Consider the following 23,472-nt stretch of genomic DNA (forward strand, 5'->3'; position numbering starts at 1 on the left):
AAAGCCTCAGAATCCTTAATAAAGAAGTATAAAAGAGTTTTTGTATGAGAGCAAAGTTAAGACGCTATCATCTTAAAACAGACTGTTTTATCTATAAGCTGATGTGAACCCCACGGTAATCACAAAGTAAAATCCTACAGCAGATACACAGGGGATAAAGAGAAGGGAATCAGAGCATATCATTACAGAAAGTCATTAAGTTACAAGAGGGAGCAAGGGAGGAAGAAAGAGGGGAACGACTTAAAGTCAAAAACAGTAAAATGTCATTAGTAAGTTCTTAAATATCAAGAATTTCTTCAAATGTAAATGGATCAAATTGTCCAATCAAAAGGTACAGAATGGCTACATGGATTTAAAAAATAAAACACAACTATGTGCTGCCTACAATAGACTCATTTTGGCAGGATACACATAGTTTCCACATGGGAGAATGGAAAACAGTATCTAATGCAAACAGAAACCAAAGACAGGGGTAGCTGATCTTATATCAGGCGAAATAGATTTTAAGGCAAAAACTGTAACAGACTAAAATGTCATTATGTAATGATAAAGGGCCAACTTATCAAGAGAATATAATAATTCTAAATAAATATGCACCCAATATCAGAACACCTACATACACTAAATATAATAATTAAATACTAACAAATCTAAAGGGAGAAATAGACAATAATACAATAATAATAGGGGACTTCAGTACTCCACTTCCAACAGATTATCCATACAGAAAATTAATAAGGAAACATTGGACTTTACACTTTAGATCTAATAAACCTAGCAGATATATACAGAATATTTCATCCAACAACAGCAGAATGGTTATTCTTCTCAAGCACACAAGGACCATTTTCCAGAATATATCATATGTTAGACCACAAAACAAGATTTAGCAAATTTAAGAAGACTGAAATCATACTAAGTATCTTTTCTGACTACAGCAATATGAAAATAGAAATCAATAACAGAAGGAAAATAGGAAAGTTTCTCAAATATGTGGAGATTAAGCAATATGCTAGTGATTAGTCAGTGTATCAAAGCACTCAAAAGAGAAATCAAAATTATCTGAAAATAAATGAAAATAGCATGCAAACACTTATGGGATGCAGGGGGGAAAAACAGTTCTAAGAGGGAAGTTTATAGTGATAAATATTCACATTAAGTAAAAAGAAAGATGACAAATAAATTACTTAACTTTATCCTCAACAAACCAGAAAAACATTGTCCAAAGTTAAGAGAAAGAAGGAAATAACAAAATTAGAGCAGAAATAAATGAAATAGAGACCAAAAAAAATAACATAAAAGATCAAAAAACTAAAACTGATAAGGTAAATAAAATTGGCAAGTTAAGGTAAATAAAATTTCAAAAGGTAAATAAAATTGACAAACATTTAGCTAGACTAATGAAGAAGAGATTAAAAAATTTTTTTCTCTAGGATCAAGAATAAGACAGAGACATCTATTCTTATCCCTTTTATTTAACACAGTATTGGAAGTCCTGACCAGAGCAGTTAGGCAAGAAAAATAAAAGTTATCCAAATCAGCAAATAAAAAAAATTCAAATTGTCTCTGTTTCAAGATGACATGATGTTATATACAGAAAACCCTAAAAATTTAGCAAAAAACTGCTAAAATTAAAGAGCAAATTCAAGAAGTTTGTAGAATAAAAATAAACATACAAATACCTGTTGCACTTCTATATGCCAACAACAACAACAACAAAAATACTCAAAAAAGAAAACCATGTCATTTACAGTAGCATTAAAACAATTTTTAAAAGCCTTTGGAATACATTTAATCAAGAAGTTGAAAAATCTGTACACTGAAACATGAAGACACAGATGAAAGAAATTGAAGACACAAATCAAAATTTCATCTTGTGAGCAGAAAGAATTAATATTGCTAATGTCCATACTGCTCAAAGCCCTCTATAGATTAAATACTATCTCTATAAAAATTCTAATGTCATTTTTCATGGAACTAGAACAAACAATTCTAAAATCTGTATGAAAGCACAAAAGACCCATTATAACCAACACATTCTGAAAAAGAAAAATAAAGCTATGGGCATCACACTTCCTGGTTTCAAACTATATTACAAAGTTACAATAACCCAGGCTGTGTGGTACTATCATAAAGACAAACTCATTGATAAATGGAGCAGAATTGAGAACCCAGAAATAAACCTATGCATTTACAATCAACTAATACTTTATAAAGGAATCAAGAATGCTCAATAGAGAAAGGGGAACTCTTCAATAAATGATGCTAGAAAAACTGGATATTCACATGCAAAAGGATGAAACTGGACTCAACACTGCTCACAAAAATTAAATGGATTAAAGGCTCAAATGTAAGACTTGAAATTCTAAAACTCCTAGAAGAAAACATAGGGGAAAATCTCCTTGACATTGGTCCTGCCAACAATTTTTTGGATATGACACCAAAAGCACAAGCATGTGTACTAAGTCACTTCAGTCATGTCTGACTCTTTGTGACCCTATGGACTGCAGCCCAACGGGCTCCTCTGTCCCAGAGATTCTCCAGGCAAGAATACTGGAGTGTAGCCATGCCCTTCTGCAGAGGATCTTCCCAACCCAGGGATCAAACCTGCATCTCCTGCACCTCCTGCTTTGAAGGTGGCTTCTTTCACCACTGAGCCACCAAAGTGAAGTCGCTCAGTCTTTGCGACCCCATGGACGGTAGCCTATCAGGCACCGTGGTCCATGGGATTTTCCAGGCAAGACTACCGGAGCTGGCTGCCATTTCCCTCCCCAGGGGATCTTCCCAACCCAGGAATTGAACCCAGATCTCCTGCATTGCAGACAGATGCTTTACCGTCTGAGCCACTAGGGAAGCCCAAGCCACCAAAGAAGTCCCCAAAACACAAGCAACAACAGCAAAATTCAACAAGCTTGACTATATCAAACTAAAACACTTCTACACAGCAAAAGAAACAGTCAACAAGATGAAAAGACAACAAATGGATCTAGAGAAAATATTTGCAAATACGCCCTCTGGTAAGGGGTTAATATCCAACATATATAAGAAACACATATGACTCAATAGCAAAAAAATAAAATAAAAACAATTAAAAACTGGGCAGGAGAACTAAATATGCATTTTTTCAAGGAAGATATACAAATGATCAACAGGTACATGAAAAGGAGCTCAGCCCCACAAATCATCAGAGAAACGCAAGTCAAAAACACCATGAGATATCACTTTACACTTGTTAGGATGGCTATTTTCAAAAAGACAAGAGATAACATATGTTGACAAAGATGTGGCAAAATGGGAACCCTCGTGTCTTGGTGGGGATGTAAATTGGCACAGCCACTGTGGAAAGTAGTATGAATAGAAATAGAATTAGGATAGAAATAGAATTACCATATGACCCAGCAATCCTACTTCTGGGTATATGTTCAAAGAATGAAAACAATAACTTGAAAAAATTATCTGCACACCCCTACTCATTGTAGCATTATTCACAATAGCTAAAACATAGAAACAACCTAAGTGTCAGTCCTGAATATTCATTGGAAGGACTGATGCTGAAGCTGAAACTCCAATTCTTTGGCCACCTGATGTGAAGAACTGACTCATTTGAAAAGACCCTGATGCTGGGAAAAATTGAAGATGGGAGGAGAAGGGGAGGACAGAGGATGAGATGGTTGGATGACATCACCAACTCAATGGACATGTGTTTGAGTAGGCTTTGGGAGTTGGTGATGGACAGGGAAACCTGGCATGCTTCAGTCCATGGGGTCACTAAGAGTCAGACATGACTGAGTGACTGAATTGACTGACTAACTGCAGTGTCTGTCAACAGATCAATGGATTAGAAAATGTGAGATTTATATGCATATTATTCAGCCACAAAAAGAAGGAAATCTAGCCATTTTTGACAATATGGATTGATCTTGAGAGCATTATGCTGAGTGGGATGAGACAGAGACAGGCAAGTACTGTGTGATATCCCTTATATGTGGAATCTGAAAAGTCAGCTCACAAAGAGAATAGAAGCGTGGTTTCCAGAAGCTGGGGGTGGGGAAATGATGAGCATTCGTCAGAGAGCGCAAACTTCCAGGTAGAAGATGAATGAATCCTGGAAATCTAATTTACAACATGATGACTAAAGTCAGTGATATTGTGTTATGCACTTAAAAGTTGATAAGTGAGAGCATCTTTAATGTTTTTACTACATTACACACTCAAAAAGGTAATTTTAGGAGATTATGGATGTGTTCACCAAGATTATTATGGCAATCACAGCATTTACATATATCAAATCATCACATTGTATACCTTAAACTTACATAGTATTATATATTAATTATATCTCAATAAAGTTGGGGGGAAGAAATGCAAATATATCTTCATCAAAAGAAACGTATTAGGATTTTTAAAGTAATAGTCACTACCAGGTAAAGGGCACACTAGACTTCTGTACAATCTTTGCAATTTCCTGTGAATCTAATTCAAAATAAAAAGTTTAAAAAATAATAAGCAAGAGAAAGCAGTATGCAAAATATTAATTCTTACTGAATTTAATAATGGTTATTAAGTATAGGTTAAATGGGTAATATATATATAATTTAAATATTAAATATAGATTTAGGTGTTCATTGTGTTATTCTTTTTACTCATCTATATGTTTGGAAATTTTCATAATAAAATTTTGAAAATAAAAAGAAAGTTTTTATTTAAAAGAAGTAAAAAATTATTACTCAACCCTGGAATTCATTCATTTTAATTGTGTTTACATATCTATTCTGTTATAAACTGATTTGTATCCATTTAGCTTCTGCATATATACCATGTTTGTCTAAATGGATGATGATGGACAATTAATACTCAGGAAAAAATTGAAAGAAAAATTATGAGAGAAAAAAATGCACATGTCAATTTAAGTCTTCAAAATTCACTTTAAAATGTCTTTCTTAGGGCTATTTTATGAAATGAGTTTCCTACTTATTCCCTTTCTGTGTGTAATTTTCAGTACTTGATCCCATTTTTATTTATTTATTTATTTATTTATTTACCATTTTCAAGGCTTCAGAACACTAAATCCAAGTGGATTTAGTTTGGCTTTAGTTACAAATTTCAGGCTAAAGTTTGCATCCTGCTAAGCTTTATTTTTTTTTCTTTCATCTCTTCTCTCCTCCCTCTCCTTATAAGAATTAACATTTTACTCTAACCGCTAATCTCTAACAACTAGAAAAAGACTTGACTTTCATTTCTGTCTTAAAATGATACTTTGAAGGTAATGACAAGCAACTCGGGATTAGTTCATTACAGAAAAAGAACATATATGAATGTTAAATTACTCAGCAAAGTATACCAAGATGATATCAATATACTTAAAGGGGCCTGATACAGAGGCTATCTAAAACTTCCAAAAGATGCTAAAGTCCTTTAAAAACCTAAAGCATCCAAACTATGTGCAACAATCTCACTTGCCACACAGAGACTGATAAAGAAGACTTTGAGATTGAAAATCAATAAACAAAGATAAAAAGTACACTCAGAAGAGTCTGGAAATAATCAGTTTTCCTGTATCTTCATAAATAAATCATGTCTGAAAAAACCCAGATTAATTTCAACTCCCACTAGTTGAACCACTTCTCAACTTCTCTCAACATCTATGAAAAAATCATTCAATCCATAACACAAAAGACCTACTTGACTTTTAACAAAATTACTCACTTACCATATGCAAATAATATTTTTCAAAACATCACTATAAAAGGGTAACACGTGTCAAGGAAAAGGAAAACGTCTAATTAAAATATAGAGAAAGTGCAACAGGGTAGTCCCAGGAATGCAAAATACTTCTATTTATTTTCTACGGGTCCCTGTTAGGTTTGCCTTGCTGTTTCCAGTAGTTTGAGCAACTAAGGGTTCAAGAATAAATTCATGATTTCTCCTCTGGTCTGAGTTAAAATTCCTGCATGCCCTGCAGTTTAGCATTTTATCTAAAGAGTTGTTGTCAGTCTCTCCCCTTGAAAGCAAGAATAATAATTTTTAAGGGCTTTAGGATAGGAAAAAATAGGTGCAGATATCAGAGCATGTATTGCTGAATAGGAAATTATGCAATTGATTTTTTTTTAAAGCCATGTTTAAAGAGAAACTTTTAGAAAGCTTTTATAATACAGCAAAACCTGTACCAAAGCAAGCTGAGTGACCTGGATTTCCTTTTCTTTTTCACATATAATTTGTCAATAAAAAAAATTCCACAATTTTTTTTATTCCATTGTTTTAAAGAAATGAAGACAAATTCTCAGAGCATAAAACCAACACACTGATGAAAAATAACCTCTCAGGAAGAGAAAGTTAACAGAGCCTGTGCCCTAACCCTGATTTATATCAATGTGATATTATTAGTGTTTCCCTTTATGAGAGGGAGGGAAGGAGAGAGGGAGGAAATAAGGAACTAGAAAGAAAGAAATAACAAACTGTTAATGACTGTAACCCAGAGTTTCATATATACATTTAAAGTTCAGAAAAATATGGATTCCCAATTTTACAGCTATCTCTATCTTCATTGATCAATGAAGGAGGAAACAGACAGACAGTCTCCACCTTGAAAGCAGGACTCCACCTTGGGCCAGACTGTGGACTTTGAGCTCTATGCCCAGTATCTATGGAAAGGACAAACCAACTGGAAAACGAGGCCCCTGGAAGGAAGAACCCCAGGGCTCGTACCTAGACTCTTGTCCCTAAAAGAATACCCTTATTAACTGTGTAACCAAATAGAATCAAACATTCTATTATGCTTATTGGGCTATGACCACAGGCCTATTGATAATTGTCCACTGTTAACTACCTAGGCTTAAGGCATGTGAATCACGGGTTAACTTTGATTATATCTTTCTTTTCTTTTGTTCAGACTAGTTTCAGGGAATTTGGGGGAGTGGGTTTTGGCGTGTACACTTAGGGTATATAAGTTTTTCACAAAAACCGGTCAGGGTCCTTGGCTAAGAGGAGACTCTGCCTTGGGTCCACCAGTGTAATAAACTGCACCCCACTCTCTGCATTGTCCTTCTGAGTGAGTTTGTTTTCCTGAAACGCGTGGCTACAACATCAACCAGCTAGAACTCAGTATTTTTAGCTGATCTTTTCTTGTCCTGGGTAGGACTGAAAATTACTTACAAAGCTATGTAAAATGCAGATCTCAAAACCCATTCCAAGATTAATGAATCTCCAAAGATAAGAAACAAGAATTTATATATATGTGTGTGTGTGTGTGTGTGTGTATTTATATATATATGTTTTATTTTTTGTTTAACTTTTTAACTGAACTGTAGTTGATTTATAATGTTTCAGGTGTACAACAAAGTGATTCAGAAATATATAATTCTTTTTCAAATTCCTTTCCTCTCTAAGTTATTACAAGATATTGAATATAGTTCCCTGTGCTACATGGTAGGTCCTTGTTGTTCATCTATTTTATTTATAGTAATGTATATCTGTTAATCCCAAATTCCTAATTTATCACTCCCCAGCCTCTTTCCTTTGATAACCACGTTTGTTTTACATGTCTATTGCATTTTTTTTTTTAAAGGTAAATCACAAGAGATTCAGATTACATCTTGGTTAAAAACCTAGTGCTACTAAAAATCCAGAGAACCAAATGAAAAGGTAAAAGAATTCAGCAAGATAAGTGAATATAAAATTAATGTGTAGAAATTTTTAAAACTTCATGCATCTTTAAGATATATTGTCACAAGTAAAATAAGCAAATAACAAAAATATAAAACATCTAGGAATAAAATTAAATAGAAACCTTCAAGATTTCTCTGGAAGAAACTTTAAAATTCTCCTGCAGGACACAAAATAAGACAGAAACAAATAGAAAGTCCACCTCCTCTGGAAGGAAGATTCTACACCATGGAAACACCCAGCAAGATAAACAAGCTGATTCCAAAGTTCATATAGAAAAGTAGCAAAGAGAAATCACTAGGGAAACTCAAGAGTATTGAGTGATTATCAGCTTTTCAGAAGTAAAAGCTTATTATAAAACTATAATAATTAAGCCAGTACATGAATGTCATAAAGCTACAGTTAAAAGCATATAATTTGCTATAATAATAGAAAACTAATAGTGGGAAAAGGAAATCCAGTAATAGGTGAAACACACAAAGAGACATTGTATATTAAATACAATAAAAGCAACATTTCAAATCAATGAAGAAAAGGCAGTTTATTCATAAATGCTGTCATCAACAATAAAAAGTATAAATTTACTAGATGAAAATATGGAAGGAGCATATAAAATAAACTTGGAGTGAAAATTTTCTAAATGTAACACAAAACTGAGAAGCCAAATAAAAGATTGATAGCTTCAACTACCAAAAATTTTATCAAGGTCAAAAAGAAAATGTATAGAAGGCAAAATAAAATTAGGAAAATTATCTACAACTCATACCACAATGTGAAGTCCTCAAATAACTCTTAACCACATGCAGCTACAGATCTTTTCCTCTTGTCAGATTGGCAAATATCATAAGCTGTTGTTTAAAAAAAAAATGTCTGGCCAAAGTGTGGGAAAAACAGGCATTTCCATATATTACCAGAGGGAGTATAAATTGAAGCAGTCATTGAGAAGGGTGATTTAACAATGGCAATTCAAATAAAAAATGTGCGTATCCTTTGACCCAGAAAAACTACTTCTATAAATGTGATTTATATTTGGAACCAATATATGCACAAGTTATTCATTTTAGCATTTCTTATAAGATCAGAAGGTTGAAAACAACCTAAATATCTATTACTGAGGATCCAGCTAAATAAATTGTGGGGACACTTTTATGCAATGAAATAGCCAGTATTTAAAAGAATAAGGTGTATCTACGTTGACTGTTATGGTGGAAAATCAAGGTGCCAAGAACTGTATTTATTCTGTTATTTTCATGCAGCATATATATTTTTTTGTGAAATAGAATATCTCCAAAGTATACACAAAATTGGTACTAGTGTTTTCTTCTTGGGAGGAAGGTTAAGTGGCTTCAGAGAAAGAATGGGAGGAAATTTTACTGTTCATTGTATATGGTTTTGAATATTTTTATTTTTATAATATTTATTCAATGAAAAAAATGAATCAGAACACGTTAACCAGCTTGTTTTTCAGACACAGCCTCTTTAAAAAGAAAAGAGACAACACTCAAGGCAGAGCTGTCCAGGAAATGCCAAATTGGTCTGTTAAAACAGTGACCTCGAGTTACACGTTCTCAGCTGCTGTGCCTGCCTGGCTCCGTTACTGGCTGGCCTTCTTTCAGCTCTCCTGGCTGAAATGACTTCCATTGCTCCTGCTTCTTGATTGCTTTAAGCTGGCTTGTCTGAGGTCTGAAAGTCAGCTTGTTGATAGCTTCATTCTCATCTACATTCTCGAAACACACAAGCAGTGCTTTATCCCATCGTCTACCTTGGATTGCTCATCACAGTCCCTTTGACCTGGCCCCAGCTCAGCTTCCCACCTTCCATTCCTATGTCTACAGAATAGTGGGGCATTTGAGCAGGCAGTCCCCTTCTCACTGCAATTGCCAGTTTAGTTACTAGCCTTCCCTCAGCCTCCTCTTCCCTAGGGATAGATGTCTTCTCCTCTGTTCAGAGGAGAAGAATTGCATGCAGGGCAATGGCACGTGTACTGGTATGGACAGTATGGACAGTGGATCACAAAGATCAGGTGTGGGCGGTATGAGAGGGGGTGGTAAAGTCCGTTAGAATTCTTCTTCTAAGATCCAGAGAACAACAAACAAGAACTCGGCCAGAGAGTAGAAGGAGAAAATGAAAAGTGAGTGAACTTCTAAATTTTTTAGACTAAGAGAAGTTACTGATATCTAGAATACCAGGGGCAACTATCGAGGAGAACTATGACCCTTGGCTTCTGGCTTGATAACAACAAGGAAGTTGGCGCTTTCCTGATATGGGAAAAAGCAGGGCACCAAAGTCAGAGGGACACCCAGAGTTTGAGATGCTTCGATAAAACCTGGCAGGGAACTAGGGTAGGTATTTGGGTGTAATAGCCAGTAGTTATTGATGACTTAACTGCACTCTAGATCTAAGTGGGTTTATATATATAAGAGGTTTATATATCGTTATGAACTGTTGTTTATGTTACCCCCAAAATTCATATGCTGCGGTCCTAACCCCGCATATGATGGTGAGCCCTCCGTCATGTCTGACTCTACAATGCCATGGGCTGCAGCCTGCAGGCTCATCTGTCCATGGAACTTAGCAGGCGAGAATGCTGGAGCGAGTAGCCATTTCCTACTCCAGGGATTGAACCTGTACCTCTTCATCAGCAGGCAGATTCTTTACCACTGTGCCACTTGAGAAGCCCAGATATAATGGTGTAAAGAGGCAAAACCCTTGTGAGGTAATTAGACCATGAGGGTGAAGTTCCATTAATGAGGTTAGTGTCCGTATAAAGAGACACAAGAGCTTGCCTTCCCTCTCTGTTCTGGAAGATACAGGAGACAGCCATCTGCAAGCCAGGAAGGGGTCCCTCATGAGGCCGTGGATTTGCTGGTATCTTAATCTCGGAATTTCCAACCTCCATAAAGCATACCTTTCATCAGTACTGTCAGAAAGAAGTGTTTGTCGCTTACTCATCCTGTGGTATTGTATTATAGCAACACAATCTAAGATGTAAGTAATTCAGGCTACATGACTCCTGGTGTTATATATTATTATTAAGCCAACTTTTCTGCCCTAACTCATCTAATCCTCAAAACAAATGTACAAGTTTTGTACTATTATTGAACACATGAAAAAACTAGAACATACAGAGGTCAAGAAATTTGTCCAAGTTCATCATGTAGCTGAAGAGGGGCAGAGCCAGGGTTTAAATTTGGGTGGTTCCTAAATTGAGCTCAGAGAAGAGGTCCCATACAGAGAAATCCATAGTGGAGTCAGTCAATAAATGGTATTTATAACTATGGAAATGGATTGACACAGTTTAAGAAGAGCGTGTTGTTAAAGGAGAACGCAAGTCCTGTGGAAAGCTAATGATTTAAGGGTAATTTGAGAAGGAGGATTTAGAAAAGGTGGAGGGAAAAAGACCAAAAATGTAGGAAGAAAACTCAGGAATCTGATGCCCTGCCAATGTCATTGTGTGTTCACAATGGGCAGCTTTGTTTAAAGGAGAAGGACAAGGAACGGAGGAGAGGGGGGAAAAAAAGGAAAGAAAAAGGAAAGAAATGTATAAAAATATCAAATCAAACATGCATATAATACGTCAGAGGGCAAGGGGTAGAATCTTAAGTCTCAGGTAACAAGACAGAGTTTAACTGAGATTTAGTAATCATAGTTTCCAAAATATATAGTTGAATTTATGGGACAACTAAATTGAAGGGTATTCCAAAAACTCCAAAGCACAGTGTCCATAACCACATGAGGCATATGAGTATAGACTCCCTCAAGGAAGAAGTTTCCCGTTTACTCCCCAAACCTGGGACACAGTAGACACTCAAAAATGACTTGATAATATTGGACATAGCACAGAAAGATTCATTTAGAAGATAAATAATTTTGAGGAAAATAATGTTACTTTACTAATTTCTTTTTATTTTCAATGCCACCAGATTTGCAAAGTTTGCAGTCTCAGAATTAGACTAGTTTCATAAAGTTTTCCTCACTTTGTTTTTTCCCAATCCCATACCAGTCAAATAAAATAAATCTTCAGTTCTGCTAACATAGCTTGAATTATGAATTTAGGTCTTTTTTACAGAGCAGAGTTCAACTTTTGAAAGAATTTTACTACCAAATTATAAAATAACAAGTGTTCAGTAATGTTTGACATTTCGAAAGCTAGTACATAGAACTGTAAATTTCAGATTTATAAGGGGAACATGTAGATTTTTAATCATAGCAATTTCATTAACTACAAGTTGTGTACTCAATCACACAGAAACATTTCTTTCTTATAGTTATTTGGGAACCAAAGAAATACATGTGCATCACCACAATCTTCTTTAAATGGAAATTTCAAGTCTCTCAGAGACAAAATGCCATCTCTTATGTTTTTAAGTATAGAAACATTTCACTGATTTTCCAGAAAACGTTTTCATTAGAGTCAGGGAGATATTGGATTTTTAACCTGTCCTCTTTCAAAAGGAGATGGAAAAAATGTTTAATGCGTGACTACTAAGAACTTTGTGAAAGACTTTCACACTAATGTTTAAAGAATTCCCAACTGTCATTTATTTGATACATTTTATCTTTGACATGGGAAAAAAGGAAGTAGCAGATTCAAAAAAACTTTTGGAAACAAATAGACTGACCCATGCTTAGCTTGTCTCCATGTGGTCAGGCTGAGATGAAAACCCCAACAGAGCAGCAAGAATCCCACATCTGCCTGGGTTCTCAGTACAATACATGTGCCCAAGAGAAGAAAAAGAAAACTGAGGAAGAAGTAGAAAAAATGTGTAATTGGTAATTTTTTTTTTCTTCTAATGAAGACAGCAAATAAAGGCGTTGTCTTTACTCCTCCTCTTGAGGCCAGCTGAATGGATCAAAACAGTAAATAAAACAGGGAAGGAAATATCATCTTCAACAGGTCGGGGAGATGGCCATGTTTTCAATGCATGAGTCAGGACACATGTGCTAAACTGTGAAGGATAATAAAAGAAAATGCGTGCTCCATCAGGCCTGGAGGAGGGTACAGTTCCCTCTCAAAGTGGATGTCAGGACCCAGCTTACCCGATAATTTCCAGAATTCATAGGAAAATGAGTAAAAAAGGCATGATCAGGTCACAGGGGCCGAAAGAGTCACAGGTCGATACCACAGAACACGGAGCAGAGACGAAGGAGAAACCACGCTGACATAGCCACTTTTGCTCTTTCTAGGTGGGCCTCCCAGCTGGGGAAGAGGGCAGGGGGGAAGCAGGGCAGCATGGAATGTGGTACGAAGACACACGCAGAGGGCAGGAGTGGCAAGGAACCCGCTGCCAACGCAGACAGACACAAGATACGCAGGTTCAGCCCCTGTTGCGAGCAGGTCCCCTGGGAAAGGGCACAGAAACCCACTCTAGTGTTCTTGCCCGGAGGATCCCATCAACAGAGGAGCCTGGCAGGCTACGGCCCATCAGGTGGCACAGAGCAGACACAACTGAAGCGACTTAGCAGGCATGCATGCAAGAGGACAAAGAGCGTGCAACTTTGTTGTGAGAATGCCATACTCTCAAACGGAGAACAGCAGAAAGGAAGTAAAATGTTTGAAGAAAGGGTGCTTGCTGCCACACATCTAACTGGTAACGAAGACCTAATTTTTGTACGTTTTAACAAAAGCTCAAACAGATTTAGTTTTATTTACGTTTTTATTTTATATTGGAGTAGAGTCAGTTAATGATGATGTGATAGTTTCAGGAGGACAGCAAAGGGGCTCAGCCATCCATATACATGTATCCATTTTCCCCTAAACTCCCCTCCCATCCAGGCTGCCACATAACGTTGAACAGAGTTCCCTGTGCCAAACAGTAGGATCTTGTTGATTATCCATTTTATTAATAAATATAGCAGCAGGTACCTGTGGATCCCAAACTCCCTAACTATCCCTTCTTCCCATCCTTCCCCTCAGCAACAGTAAGTTTATTCTCTAAGTCTGTGACTCTGTTTCTACTTTGTAAATAAATTCGTTTGTATCATTTCTTTTTAGATTCCACATATAAGGGATGGATATGATATTTCTCTTTGGCTTATTTCACTCACTATGACAATCTCTAGGTCCATTGATGTTGCTGCAAATGGCATTATTTCATTCCTTTTAATGGCTGAGTAATATTTCATTGTATATATGTACACATCTTCTTTATCCATTCCTCTGTCAGATATCTATGTGGCCTCCATGTCTTGGCTCTTGTAAACAGAGATGCAATGAACAATGGAGTGCCTGTGTCCTTCCGGACTACCGTTTTCTCTGGATAAATGGCCAGAACTGAGATTGCTGGATCATATGGTTCAGTCAGTTCAGTTCACCCAGTCTTGTCCAACTCTTTGTGACCCCATGGACCACAGCACACCAGGTTTCCTGTCCATCACCAACTCCCAGAGCTTGCTCAGACTCATGTCCTTCAAGTCGGTGATACCATCCAACCATCTCATCCTCTGTCATCCCCTTCTCCTCCTGTCTTCAATCTCTCCCAGCATTAGGGTCTTTTCCAATGAGTCAGTTCTTTGCATCAGGTGGCCAAAGTATTGGAGTTTAAGCTTCAGCATCAGCCCTTCCAGTGAATATTCAGGACTGATTTCCCTTGGGATTTCCCTTAGGATCACATGGTACCTCTGTTTTAAGGAGCCTCTGCACTGCTCTCCATAGTGACTGCGCCAATTTACATTCCTACCAACGTGTAGGAGGGTTCCCTTTTCTCTGCACCCTCCCCAGCATTGTTTGTGGACTTTTTCATGAGAGTCATTTTGACTGGTGTGAAGTGTTTACAGATTTAAAATTGCCTACTCCACAGGAGAACAGGTTATTTGTGACAGGCACTTGGAGCAGGCTGCTTTTTAAGGTCATGAGAATATTTTTCTGATGTAAGTGAGTTTGGGATAACTGGGAGGGACAAGACATAAATACAGGGCCAGCACAGCTTGGTTTCCCCTGGACTATCCAGGTTTCAGCATGGACAGTCCTGCATCTTGAGAAACTTCTCAGTCCTGGGCAAATGAAGATAGATGGTTGGTCAGCCAAGGGAGGAGCCACAATTCCTCCAAGATTCCTCAGCAAAAGGGATCCTAAAGGTAGTATTCTGACTTCAGCTTGGGAATTGCATTAGAAAGTGCAATCAATCAAGACTGTGAGTGAGGAAGAGATGGGGCCCAGGTAAATGACTGAAAACGTCAAGGCTACACAAATCTGTCACAACATTGGGCCCTTCAATTTACCCAAAGGTAGGTGTTCGGATCCTGAGAAACCTCATGCTTGTAATAAAATGATTAGTTGGTTTCTAAGCACTTTAAAATATCATCCTGTTGCTGGAAAGCAGTAAGAAAGACATAAGGAAGCAAAGAAGACTGAAGTTCAGATTCCAGGAAGGCTGCTGCCACGTCCCTGCATGGCGGCAGAGGGAATTTTGGCAGTGAAAGCAGTGAGTTTTATTAAAATGTCCAAAAATATTGTGCCTTTTGTGACTAATTTTATTGTCCCATTAGTTGACTTCCTAGAACTCTCCTCTGGAGAAGTGTTAGTCATCATTAAATAAATACAGCCATGCTGCTCCTCCCCTGTAGCTCATGACATGGAGCAGCTCACATGACTGACAATCCATGTCTGCACTTATGCACTAATAGGGGTTCAGTCAAAATTATAAATCACAGATTTGTGATGACACCAGTTAAGCCCAGATATGTACTTTCTTCAACGCATGTCAATCCGAGGAGAAAGGATTGCTGGGTGGGTCACAGTGATGGTGAGAAGGGTTTCACAAGTTACTGGGAATGAGATTAAAATCATTGACTACAGGGCCCCAGCTGGGGAGGAAAGGACATGAGGGAACTGAGTAAATGAGATGCAGGTAGCAAGACCACCATGCAATGGAAGAGCAAATGGGTTAAATGGAGTTTTGACAGAAGGATGGAATGTGAAAATACAAGGTTTCAGAGATAAAAGCCATTAAAATTGATGAAAGCTCCAGAGTACTGGCATGAAAGTACCTTGCTAAAATTGAGTGAATAAAAATGTCCTTGAAGTATGATTGAAGGAATTCCTAAGGGATTGGATGCGTCCTTGTGGGTGCTGAATTTTTCCAGATTTATGTCAAAAGGCACACTGAGCCATGAGCTCCATGGATCAAGGCAATTCTATCTGTGTCACAAATTCTCAATGTGGTTGACAGTGAAATTCTCATTAGAGCAACTCTTGATTAGTTCTAGTGCCCAGTCCTGTTTGACGCTTTGCATCCCCATGGACTCTAGTTCATGACCCCATGGACTGTAGCCTGCCACACTCCTCCGTCCAAGGAATTTTTCCAGGAAAGAATACCAGGGTGGGTTGCCATTTCCTCCTTCAGGGGATCTTCCTGACCCAGTGATCGAACTTGTATCTCTTGCGACTCCTGCTTTGGTGGGTTCTTTACAACTGTTCTATCTGGGAAGCCCTCCTTAATTTTGTGTTTGGGGAAAAGAAAAAGATGATACATACTAGGAACCTAAACTTCAGGGGCTAATTTAGCCTACGTATCACTATACACAGTGCTCAGAAAACTGCCTTAAGTATCCAATGCTGAAATAATTACACTCGATGTGCAAGATTTCCTGACTTTGGAATGGCTGAACAGTGGCCTCAATGACAGGACAGCCAAAGAATTACTTAACTGCTTAAATATCAACAAACCTGATCTTAAAGTGAAGCCAGTCACTTCAACCACAGGGTAAAAGAAAGTTTATGGAAAAAATGACTAAATGATCACCATATGAACAGCTTGGATGCAAAAGGCAGAGTATCATCTTCTGTGTGTATGTGTGTGTGTGTGCACGCAAATGTGGTTGTTATTCTGAAGCTGTCAACATCAGTTAGCAGAGGGAAGAGAGGCATATTCACTTTATTTAGACTTGGATCTTTCAACTTCTCTGCCGAGTCATGCCTGGATGTCCATGTGGCTGATCATCCTCAAGTCTTATACCTCTTACCTTGTTCATGCAGTTTCTTCAGATCCTTCGTTACGCCCTCAGTGTAAACATTAACAAGACTTGCTTACATTAAAACAGGACTTTTCCCAGAAACTGAGAATCACTATAACTTCTTCAAGAGCATTGTCTTACCAAAGAATAACACATATTTACTGTGTGCCAACCTCTGTTCTAAGTATTTCGTATTGATCAACTTATCTAATTCTCACAGTGATCTTATGAAGTAGATACAATTGTTACCCTCATTATATCAATATGGAAACCAGGCATAGAGAGAGAAGTAAACTGCCGAAGCTGAAGCCGTGATCGGAACCGGGCAGTCTTGCTCCAGGGTACATGTTCTTAACCACTAAACCAGTGGTCTTCATAGGATGATCCCCAGGCCAGCAACAGCAGCCTTCTCTGGGAATGTGTTAGAAATTTAAATTCCTGGACATCACCTCATATCTACTGAAACTTTGGAGGTGGGGCCTAGGAATATGTGTTTTAACAAGGTCTTTAGGAGACCCTTTACCCAGCATTTTCCAAGCAGGCTCAGTTTGGGAAACACAGCCACACAACACCACGCTCAAAAGCAACAATGCGCTAACAGATGCGCATAGACGTTGGAAAGGCTGTGCTGACAAATTTCCGCCTGTACCTGGGACTTGGGACAACTGCCGTTTCAAAATTTTTGTATTAAATTTTTAGCCTCAGGTCCTGAGTTCTACTGAAAGGAATTCACTTAAAACCCCATAACAGGGTAACGTTCTGGGCATAAGCTGTCAGTATGTGGTTTGGAGTAGAAAATTACAATTCCTTCCTGTCCAGCATGGTTTCCACATCTGCCCATTTGAAATTTCAGTTGGAATGGCTTTGGCCAACAAGAAGTGTGTTTTGAATCACAGAGTCTGGTCCAGGTAAAAAGCCACCCAACTTTTTCAGAGTGGCAACTATCAAATCCATCTGCCAGAACATCTGCATTGTAATCCCAGGCAACACCCTGTCAGATCTATCATTACGAAAAAGTGACGCTGGGTCATTTTCAGGGTTTCAACCATGTGTTCCCAAATCATATTAAGAGATAAAATGTCATTGCCTTTGGCCAAGATCCTATATATTTTTAAACTATTCTTTCTGCTCAAATACTTTATCTGTATAAAAAGTCTGAGAAGTAAACCAGCAGTTAACAGTGTCTGCTTCTAGCAAGTGGAATTATGGGAGTATTTTTCTTCTTACATTTTTGTATCTCCAGACTCAAATACCTAATTGTCCACTCAACATCTATTTATATGTCTGATAAGCAACTCAAATGTAAATGTAAAAACACAACCACTTAATTTCTAGACCCCCCTCAACAATCATTTAGACCCCTTTCTTTCTCATGTTACCAATAGGCAAATGCTTGGACCAAAATCTTATCTTCATTTTTATTCCCTTTCTCTTATAAGTTATATCCAATCTGTCTGAATCCTACTTAACCAAATATATCCAGAATAGGACAACTTTTCATCAACACCACAAAACCACCCTGTTCAACCTACTGCCACCTCTCACCTGAATTACCACCCTGTTCCAACCTACCGCCTCTTCTCACCTGGATTACTGTGGCTGTCTCCTTGAAGGTCTCCATTTTCACTCTGGCCCTATAAGTATACAGGCTATGGGGTAGTCAGAGTGACCATTTTAAAACATGAGTCATGTCATGTCATTCTATTGATCAAAACTTTCCAATGGCTGCCAAAAACTGTGAAGAACTTAAGATCTTATTTTTCTTACTTACAAGCTGATAAATTAGCCTATTACTATTTTATGGATGCTAACAGAAAACACAAGGCTCCTGGGTCCAAAAGGATTTTATTACTCACAGACTGGCAAGCAGCATAAGTAACAGCATATTTGCAACAGTTCCTCATATGCTCCAAGTTCCAAGAGGGCAGGCAATACAATGGGCCAAAATGATTATGTGCATAGACAATGGATCTCTTTGTAGAAGAGGAACATTGAAGTCAAAAAGTTCATCATTTTGTAGGAAGTACTGAGCAAGACTGATCTTTGTTCTGGTGAAAGATGTCACATCATTCCTCAAGGTTGCTAATTACAAACACAACCCTGAGAAATGGCTTGCATAAAGAGTGGTCAGGACCCTGCATTCTTGGCATACTTGGCAAGGCAAGTAGGAGTGCAAGAAATTCATGAAAGAATACTTTCTCCCAACAGTAGCTCCCCATGTTAATCAGAATAAGTTGTTAGTCACGTCCATCCCATGGACCATAGCTCCTCTCTTCATGAAATTCACCAGGCAAGAATACTGGAGCACGTTGCCATTTCCTTCCTCAGGGGAATCTTCCTGACCCAGGGTTCAAACCCAGGTCTCCAGCACTGCAGGTGAATTCTTTCTTTACCTGAGTCACCAGGAAAGCCCCAGAATAAAAGCCAATGCCTTTCTTATGATCTACAAGGCCCTACACTATCTGCATTCCTCTATTTCCATGTCTTTCTTTCTTTGCAAATTATCTCTACCAATCATTCTACCTTAGTCATACTGGGCTCCATGCTATTCCTCACACACACCAGGTACAATCCTGCTCAGAACTCTTGGACTTACTGTTGGTCTGCCTGGAATGCTTTTTCTCCAAGATGGTTTCAGGAGCTTGCTCAAATGTTACCTTCTTAGTGAAGCCTTTCTTGACCATCATATTTATAACTGCTACTTCTGAACCTCTTGGCATTTCATGTCCCTCTGTCCAGCACTTTTTACTTCATATGTATCACCATCTGACTTTATGATATGCTGTATATAATTTGTGTGTGTACATAAATGTATGCACATAACTTGCTTATGTCTATTTTTTATGTATCTCTCCTCTAAGACGTGGCTTCCCTGATGGCTCAGACGGTAAAGAATCTGCCTGCAATGGGGGAGACCTGGATTTGATCCCTGGGTTGGTAAGATCCCCTGGAGAAGGGAATGGCAACCCACTCCAGCATTCTTGCCTGGAGAATTCCAAGAACAGAAGAGCCTGGCAAGCTACATCCATGAGGTGGCAAAGAGTCAGACATGACTGAGCAACTAACACTTTCCTCTAAGAGAAGGACTTTATTTGTTCTCCGTGGGATTTGTTCACAGTGGGATTGCAGTGTCTAAAACCAGCATTACAGCTCACAGTAGAGGCTTAATAAGTATCTGTTGAATAAGTTAATCTTTTTGAATATTTTTCAGATTTTCTAAAATAATCATTTGTATACCCAGTAAAAACATTATCTTCTATATACAAGAACTTCCTAAATAACAGCCAGTTTTTTCTTTATTCAAAAAATTTAGTTTGACCCTAGCCATGCCCCTTGCCAAGGAAGAATTGCTAGTAATAGTCAACTTTACTAAGCATTTTCCATATTTGGGCCACTTTATAAATTAGTTCATATAGTTTTCACATCTTTGTAAGGCATCATCCCCATTTTACCTATGATAAAACAGACTCAGCTGAGTAACTTTTCTAAGATCACAGAGTTTGTAAGCAATGGAATTGGAGGACCACTGCTTGAGTCTCTGTGATTTTTGAGGTAGGCTTGCCTCCATCAAAATGTTGACTTCCTCTCAAGTGTGTGGGACAAATTGGGTTCTGCACTGCTGTCTGGGCAAAATGCCCTGAGCCTGGATGGAGAACCAGATGGATCCTGAACCTATTTATTCTCTTCCAAGTGCTCTCCAACTCTCTACCTTACATTGGGATCAACTAGATCTTGAGGATCTTCGAAACTGACACCTATGGGTAAAAAGAGACTGGCCCAAACGTGGGTTCCAGGACAGTGGCTGGACAAGTGAACCACTCCTTCTGGCTTTCCTTGGCTCTCATGAGACTAGACCACAAGAATGGCAGACTCGAGGGACTCTTACCCCACCCCCAGGCCATGACCCGAGCTCAGGGCTACTAGGTCCACTGCTGACAATTGGTCTTGAGCCACATTTGAGTCCTTACATTATCGTTTGCCTATTTGTTTCAACCATGGTTTCACTTAACTGCTTACAGCACCTGAGGATGGTGGGGGCAGTGGTCTTTTATGTACCCACCCTGTGTGCCCACACCCCTTCCTCAGTGTTTGTATCCCACATCCAGTGGTATCAAAAAACGTGCTGATGGAAGAAAATCAGCTGTCACATACAACTCTGCTAAAAGCAGTTGCATGCATTTGCTATGACGTTACAATACGAATCTATGCACACATTGCCCTGCAGCCTGAATACCTCTTGTACTCCTGTCTAATTTCCGTGTCCTCCTCATAATACCTTTTGGGAAAGCCTTCCCTGATTCCTCCTGCATTTCCCTCCAGAAGCCTAGGCTCCTTTGGAGTCACCCTTTGTTTATACCTCTTTTGATAGTGATGATGACTCTGTATTTCTAATTATTATTTCATAAGACTGTCTTGCCCTCCAAACTATGTTCTTCAAAGCTATCTTTATATCTCCAACAATTTATCACCATACTTGATCCATACTAGGTCCCAAATAAATATTTGTTGAGTTAATGAATGAAGAAGAATACCAAGAAGTACAGACCCAAGTGATTTTGCAAAAATTTTAAATAGGTAACTTCAAATCATCTAAACACTACTTCAGGATGAAAAATGTTATTTGAATCTACCCCAAATTTTATTGACTTCTTTATGCAAAATATGTGCTATGTTCAAAGTCAAAGGGGCTTTAATGGCTTTAAGTCAGACCCTCCATCAAAATCCTTTGGAAGTAACACTGACAAGGAGGAGATGGTAAATGCTATATTATAAATAAGGCTTAAAAATGTATGCCCGATCTCATTTAGCTCTGGGTCTTTCAAGATCCAAAGGTAGCCATGTGTGGCATTTAAACTTAACATCTGCTCTTTCAACCTGTTCGGCTGGGCTGTTTGTGAAATGTTCTCATTTATTTCTTCAAACAAAGGGAGCGGGAGTAGGTTTCCTTTGTTAAGAGCATTTTTGTTAAACCCTAGAGGTGAGGTTGTCAGTGGAAATCCAATGAACGATGGTGGCACTGGAGGAGCCGCAGAGAGATGGGGAGGATAACTTGGTTCCCTGTGACTTTTCCTTACGCTGACATTCGTACTCCTGGGCTGAGAGCTTCTGGCATAGCTTCTGGTCCTCCCTCCCCAAACAGCTCCTTCTTACTTGCTAGTCCAGTCCCTTCCTAAGCCCCACCATAGCAGCTATTTTAACTGAGGGAGGAGAATTTTTCTTTTAGGCATCCTAAAAATGAAGGTGCTCTTCTAAACAAAACATCCTCCAAGAAACTATCAAGGAAAAAATACTAAATCAAAAGACACCAAAAACTTAAAACAACTGAAATTTTTTCCACATTGAATTAACTGTTTCTCAATTATCTTCTAAATTACATATTTTCTTCAGAGAAGTTCAGACCATCATCTTCCAGGGTCAAGGCAAACTTTGGCAGGAAGCCTGACACTGGGTCTAAAGAAATTCTCCTTCAGCTAACTCCTTCATGGCATCAGTTCAGCTCAGTTCAGTCACTCAGTCATCTCCGACTCTTTGTGACCCCATGAACCGCAGCACGCCAGGCCTCCCTGTCCATCACCAACTCCCGGAGTTTACCCAAATTCATGTCCATCGAGTCAGTGATGCCATCCAGCCATCTCATCCTCTGTCGTCCCCTTCTCCTCCTGCCCCCAATCCCTCCCAACATCAGGGTCTTTTCCAATGAGTCAACTCTTCCCATCAGGTGGTCAAAGTATTGGAGTTTCAGCTTTAACATCAGTCCTTCCAATGAACACTCAGGACTGATCTCCTTTAGGATGGACTGGTTGGATCTCCTTGCAGTCCAAGGGACTCTCAAGAGTCTTCTCCAACACTACAGTTCAAAAGCATCAATTCTTCGGTGCTCAGCTTTCTTCACAGTCCAACTCTCACATCCATACATGACCACTGGAAAAACCATAGCCTTGACTAGACAGACATTTGTTAGCAAAGCAATGTCTCTGCTTTTTAATATGCTGTCTAGGTTGGTCATAACTTGCCTTCTAAGGAGTAAGCATCTTTTAATTCATGGCTGCCGTCACCATCTGCAGTGATTTTGGAGTCCAGAAAAATAAAGTCACCCACTGTTTCCACTGTTTCCCCACCTATTTGACATGAAGTGATAGGACCAGATGCTGTGATCTTAGTTTTCTGAATGTTGAGCTTTAAGCCAACTTTTTCACTCTCTTCTTACACTTTCATCAAGAGGCTTTTTAGTTCCTCTTCACTTTCTGCCATAAGTGTGGTGTCATCTGCATATCTGAGGTTTTTTATATTTCTCCTGGCAATCTTGATTCCAGTTTGTGCTTTCTCTAGCCCAGCATTTCTCATGATGTACACTCCATAGAAGTTAAATAAGCAGGGTGACAATATACAGCCTTGACGTACTCCTTTTCCTATTTGGAACCAGCCTGTTGTTCCATGTCCAGTTCTAACTGTTGCTTCCTGACCTGCTTATAGGTTTCTCAAGAGGCAGGTCAGGTGGTCTGGTATTTCCATCTCTTTCAGAATTTTCCACAGTTTATTGTGATCCACACAGTCAAAGGCTTTGGCACAGTCAATAAATCAGAAATAGATGTTTTTCTGGAACTCTTGCTTTTTCGATGATCCAGCGGATGTTCACAATTTTATCTCTGGTTCCTCTGCCTTTTCTAAAACCAGCTTGAACATCTGGAAGTTCACAGTTCATGTATTGCTGAAGCCTGTCTTGGAGAATTTTGAGCATTACTTTACTACCGTGTGAGATGAGTGCAATTGTGTGGTAGTTTGAGCATTCTTTGGCATTGCCTTTCTTTGGGATTGTAATGAAAACTGACCTTTTCCAGCCCTGTGGCCACTGCT

Source organism: Muntiacus reevesi, chromosome 8 (genome assembly GCF_963930625.1).
Source record: "Muntiacus reevesi chromosome 8, mMunRee1.1, whole genome shotgun sequence".
NCBI classification, from domain to species: Eukaryota; Metazoa; Chordata; class Mammalia; order Artiodactyla; family Cervidae; genus Muntiacus; species Muntiacus reevesi.